This window comes from Osmerus mordax, chromosome 16, assembly GCF_038355195.1.
Source record: "Osmerus mordax isolate fOsmMor3 chromosome 16, fOsmMor3.pri, whole genome shotgun sequence".
Classification (NCBI taxonomy): Eukaryota; Metazoa; Chordata; class Actinopteri; order Osmeriformes; family Osmeridae; genus Osmerus; species Osmerus mordax.
This window is the reverse complement of record NC_090065.1, coordinates 9705991-9712041: the sequence shown is the minus strand read 5'-3', so window position 1 is coordinate 9712041 and position 6051 is coordinate 9705991.

Here is a 6051-nt window from a genome sequence, read left to right as displayed (position 1 = left end):
AAACGCCATGTACAAATACGGCCTTTGTACAAATATTATTCAATCATTCATAGGCATATAACCAAACTTAAGACATTTGCAGCACGCATGTTTTTTAGCCCAGGCCTATATATTTCACTCTCAGTATGTGTTTACAGTAGCCTAATGCAAATGGTCAATCTAAATCTACTGTATGTGAAATCTGAGTTCTTTTTGTCCAGACGTTCTGTACATGTTTCTCTTCCTGAGGATGGCTGTGGTCCTTGTGATTAGGAAGAATATACACGTGAACACTGAGCAAATGTACTTATGATTGTGAACAATCAAAGATAAAAGAAGAGTATATTCCCACACTGTATGAAATCGAAATGAAACATGCACAAATTTTGGAAGCTTTCTGCTATAGTCAGGTAAAGTATGTCCCTTGCGGGAATTTTAAAACATCACTTTTCTTCCAATCATTCTTTTTATGATAGGGGACCTTGAATATCCCCCCAAGTGAAAGAAAGTCTGTGGAACAGTTTCATCATTATTCACTCAAGGAAAACTTTCATAAAAGCCCCGAAGCACACAACCTTTTAAATCTCACCTTGATACATTTTAGGAGAGTAAAAAAAAAAGTGCTCGAACTAGCACTAGTCCTATTTCCATAAATAGATGGTGGTTTATGATATATGTACAGCAGTGTCATGTATCTCCCTGTACAGCCGCATAACATACAAGTCAGCTGATACCTTGAAACTTGGCACCATTTTCCAAGATGTTCATGTACTGTATGATTGGAATGGGATTAAGTCAAAGTAGACCCAGGTGCCAAGCTCAAACACCCCTGAGTACACTTTGATGTGCATAGTATTAGCCCATGCTGAAACAATAGGTTACGTTACAAATATAGTGCCTCATTCACAATTATACTGGGCTGTGTCATAGGGACTAAACTAGGTTATAGGGTCTGGGTTATATGGACTAGGGTGGGTTAAAGGGACTAGGCTGTCCATTCCCCAACCAGGGGAATGTTCTGTCTCCCTCTTCAATTCCCCAGCGCAAAGCTCTTCTCGGTTCCCTACCTCTGGCTGTCTCCAGGAAGCGTGATGGAGGGATGTTCTCCAGGGTGGAGGCCTGTGAAAGGGTTTTGGGTGGGAGCTGAGGTGGTGAGACCTCCATGTTCAGGGCTGCCATATCCCCCGAGGAGTTGTCTACACGTGGGGCATGGCCCAGTCTGCTGACAGGGCTGACCATCACTGGAAGGACCTTAATAAGAGTTTGTTTTCCCTCCCTGGGTGACGAACACTGACATTTTGGAAAGGCTTTCACTTGTATCTTGGCCCCAACCTCTGATCTAACGTCAATGAGGGTCTCCACGTGTAGCCGGGGCTCTACACTGGATGAAGGCTGGTTCACATGAAAGTGAAGCCCATCTCCCTTCACTGCTGCATCTGGGTTCCTGTCTATGAGGTTCTCCACGTTGACCACCCACTCCTCCACCAGATCCTGTGGAGCATGTGTGTTCACCATAGGGTTGATCTCCAGATTGAGTTCAGCCTCCTGTTTCTGTGTGGTTGGATGGTGACTTTTAAAGGTACACTTTCCTCAGAGGGAGCCTTTACAAAGGGCTCCACAATGTTACAGCTTAGCAGAGGATCTTCTCTCTCTGAGATGGTGTCTGTTTGGCAGTTAGCCTTCACCCATACATTGTCCTTGGCCTCTTTTTGCTTTGGCAAGTGCAAAACAAAACAGTTATCTTGTTTTGTTTGGGGGGGGAATGATGAAAATCTAGTGAGGCGATGCCCACCCAAGATCACCCTCCCCCTAAATCCGACCCTGGGTTAAACACTTCGCATAGCATTATTCGGTTGTTATATGTTTTGGAAACTGCAAAGGCAGCTCGAGTCGAAGCCGGATTCGAGAGACCGCAGATAGATTGTGGCTTGTCTGGGTTGTTATATGTTTTGGAAACTGCAAAGGTAGCTTGAGTCTAAGACGGATTCGAGATACCGCAAAGACTGCGGCTTATGTGTTTTGATTCCCGCAGAGACTGTGGCTTGTATTTTGATGAGCTACATTTGAATGTTAAAATTTGTATTCTTATTTTAAAATTTGTATTACTTTTATCACTTGTTTTATTGTTTGTTATTGATTTTATGTAAAGCACATTGAGCTGCAATTCTTGTATGAAATGTGCTATATAAATAAAGTCTTATTATTATTATTATTCTAATGCTAACTTGTTAACTTGACATTATTCAAACTTTTCTTGTTGTTATTACAACTGAAGGCCAACCAGGAATGTTTTAAACTTGTGAAAGGGAATGTTGAATTTAAGATGACAGCTGTATGAGTCATGATGAAGTGATCTGCTAAGTGTCTTATTATTGCCACTGCTGCTTGCGATGGAAGTGCTTGAAAGTAGTCTGAGGATGTCAGCAACTGCAGTTAAGAACCTGGTGTCAATCATTAAGATGGAAATGATAATAAAGAGGATGCTTATGGTAAGGATAAGGTAAAGGCAATGGGTTATTATGTATTGTGAGGATGTTGATGGTAATTTCTGTGATTACAAAATTGACATTGTTGATGATAGTAACGAGCATGAATCCATCAACAATGATGGCAATGACAATAGTGATTAGGGAGATTATTGTGGTGAATACATGATGATTTTCTATCGTTATTGTCTTGTATGAATTTGTTCTTCATGATCCAGATTTTGCACTGCTGGAGCTGATCCCCCCCTGCGTATGGATGGATGGATGGATGATACAGATTTTCCAGAGAGGAGAGGCAGATGTGAGGGAAATGAAGATCAGTAAGTAAATCAAAGGAGGCATTGTATAAAACATTGACTTAAACTTTTTTTAGCTATTCCTAGAAACTAAAGAAAGTGTTTACCTATATACACTGGTTTGGAAATGATGTGTCCCTCATGTTAAGCAAGGGAAAAACAGCCTTGGGAGATGTTTAAAATGTTTAGCTTGAAACCGTAGCTTTAAAGCTGTTTAAACAGACTAACAGACACCAAAGCCGTTCCCTCAACACATTTCATGGAGATTCTCATGCTTACAGCAAGACATCTGGCCTGTATCTCTGCTGAAGATGACCGGACTGTTGGTTACAGTACGTGCTGTGTTTGATCATTGATAATGATTTCATGACTTTGATGTGCAGTTTAACACAGGCGGATTCTTCATAAACACATTTCTTCTCACTTTTGGTGTTTATCTTTCAATCAACTGCTTTGCATTCTGTGCAGATCAGAAAAAAGGAACTTCCAACAAATAATCAAATGAAATCGCTTTGGTCAAGCTTTTGGCCTCTGCACAATAACCTTCCGTCAGTTTCACACCCACACAATAAACAGAAACACCAAAATGTCATGACACTCTCACAGTCATGCTTACCTTCAGACCCGAACTTCGTCGATAACATTTGCCTTTGGTTCATCTTCTTATTCCTAGTTATCAACCTACAGTATTTATCAGTTATGGACTGTCTTCTCCGGTCAAACCCGCATGCACGCGCACACAGATGAACGCGCATGCACATGCAAATTCTGCTCACTCAAAGTAAGGTGGAACAAATGAAGGCCCTCACTCTGCCTTCAAGGAGACAAGCACGTAACCATAGTAATGTGCAATCCATCATCTTCAGTCTACACTTGCTGTTGACACTATATGAGTGAAGAACAGACTTGACGCCAAAAAATCTTGTGAATTGAATTATTATTATATTATAATGAATTAATATTATAATGAATTATTTAATTGAGCCAAGATTACTAGTTGAATTATAATATGCAGAATAACAAAACTATTAATAAAAATGGCATCCATAAAATATATGAATCCTTTGAACTCTCTATTGACCTTTTATATATTATGTTATTCAGTGTACCTCCAGGGTTTCAGCAAATCTTCAGTCTACTCCTCAATCTGCATGTACCTATTTCAGAACAAAGGACCAGTGGGGCTTGATGCAATCTCTCTTTTCATGCTGTTCCTGCTGGAAAAATGCTATTTAAAGCTAGACAAAGTCAATTGAGACACAAGAGGTATTCTCACAGCTATTTGTACTGAGCGAGCAAGAGCAATCATTCCAGATAAAAAGAGATCACTTTGGCTGTTTCGTTTGACAGTTTTTCACATCACTCATCAGGTTAATAATTGGTTCAAATTGAGTAATCACAGCAATTGGAGAACAATTAAGCACTGCAATTGGTTGAAATTTGCAGTGCATTGATGAAAATGCATACAATTCAAATGATAAAAAAGGATATTTCCCAGGAAGAAAAAAACATTTTGCAGACTTTTGTTAAGAGGAACAGGATGGAACAGGATGGAACAGGATAGAACAGGATATAACTGGATAGAATATGTTGCAACTCTAATGCTATCACTAGGCCTTTTACTTTGAAAGTGTAATTGAACTCATCTAAATGCTATTTTAATCTTATCTATGTTGCACAGAAAGTAAGACATAGGTGACTTGTAGATGTGTATTTACCTTCTCACGTTGAAACAACATATCTAGTTATTAAATGAAAAAACACATCTCCTATGAATAATTGTTAGTGTAGTGGACACACAGTACCAGATTTTGTCAAGCCCTTTCAACCTATCTGTGTGCTTTGGCCTGATGGGAGTCTACTGAAGGTGGCTGTAAAATATACTTCCATCTCTGGACTTCCTCTTTAAATGTTTCAACCTTTACAGTTAGTTCTGAATATGGTACACAGTACTGACATTTTCGAATATTCTTGTCTTCTTGAACCTTTCCACCCTTTTTTCAGGATTTTTTTCAGATTCAGTTTTTCAGTTCTTTTCTCAATGTTAGCGTTCACAGCTTTTACACTTTTGTAGTCACGCTACACTGTTCATGCATAGCAATAACTTTGAAACCTTAACATTAACCTCAATATAGTATAAATATTCAAGATTAAATACTAGACAGAAGGGGTTTTATTGGGAAATGTTTTATATTGTAAATGCCTTTACAAGTTTACAGTACTCTATATAAAGTACTGCACATGCAGATGTCCAGTGGATTAGGTGATTGGTCAAGCATGCCCTAAAGGTTTGAGATTAATCATGAAGACATGGTCCAACACTTTGTTTAGTCACTTGTTCCAAAGACTTGTGGTTTGGTATAAAGCCGAGCTGCATCCCCCAAACAGACTTTGGATAGTCTAATATAATTGGAAGTAACAGTAAACTGTTTATCTTTGTGCATAAATGGTCAAAAGTTCACCTCTTGGCTGTATTTCTCTCCTGTCCTGAAGCATAAGGAACTTCTTACTTGTGTTTTTGTGGTGAAAGTTTCTAACTTTGTGTTCTATAACTACAGTACAACATGAATGCAACAAAAACGACTTTAGACACAATTTCGGAATTTCTTTGCAGGCTATAACAAAAGAAACACACACTCCTAGAGATATTTAATGAATCATATTAGGAAGATAAGTGGCAGCCCAAGCACAAGAAAGATATTTTATTGAGGCATCTTTGAAAAGGACCACCAACGACACACAGTCATTTAAACACATAAAAGGCTGGATGTAAACATTGCCCCACTGAAGATGACTCCACCTTCAAATGTATTTGCAATAGGAGAAAGACTGTTATGTATGAACCAACCTTGTTGAGTTGACTGGTAGAATGAAATGGACACTTTCGAAAGTGGGTGTAACTTGGATGTTTGCCTGGCTGCAAGTGTTTAGTCTAGAATACACATGAGGAAACATGAGGAAACTTAAGAAACATCTCAAGTTATTTCACTGCATTTTACAGTATTGAATATATTCATAAACTATTCTACATCGAAGATAAATATGTAAACCCATTTTTTTTTTTCTTTGAAATAATCGGATTACAAAACGCATGTCTTATGTGACCTGTGTGAATTGGACATTCTACAACTAATAAACTATTATTTACTGTTTATTTATTTGTTCTTAAAGATTCCCATGGTCAACTCAATGAGTTAGCTTGTATAACTGATTGAAGAAAACACATTCAACAATTGAAACAATTAGGAAATGTGGTGTGTAATCACCAGCTGTATGACCGGTGAGGTTGG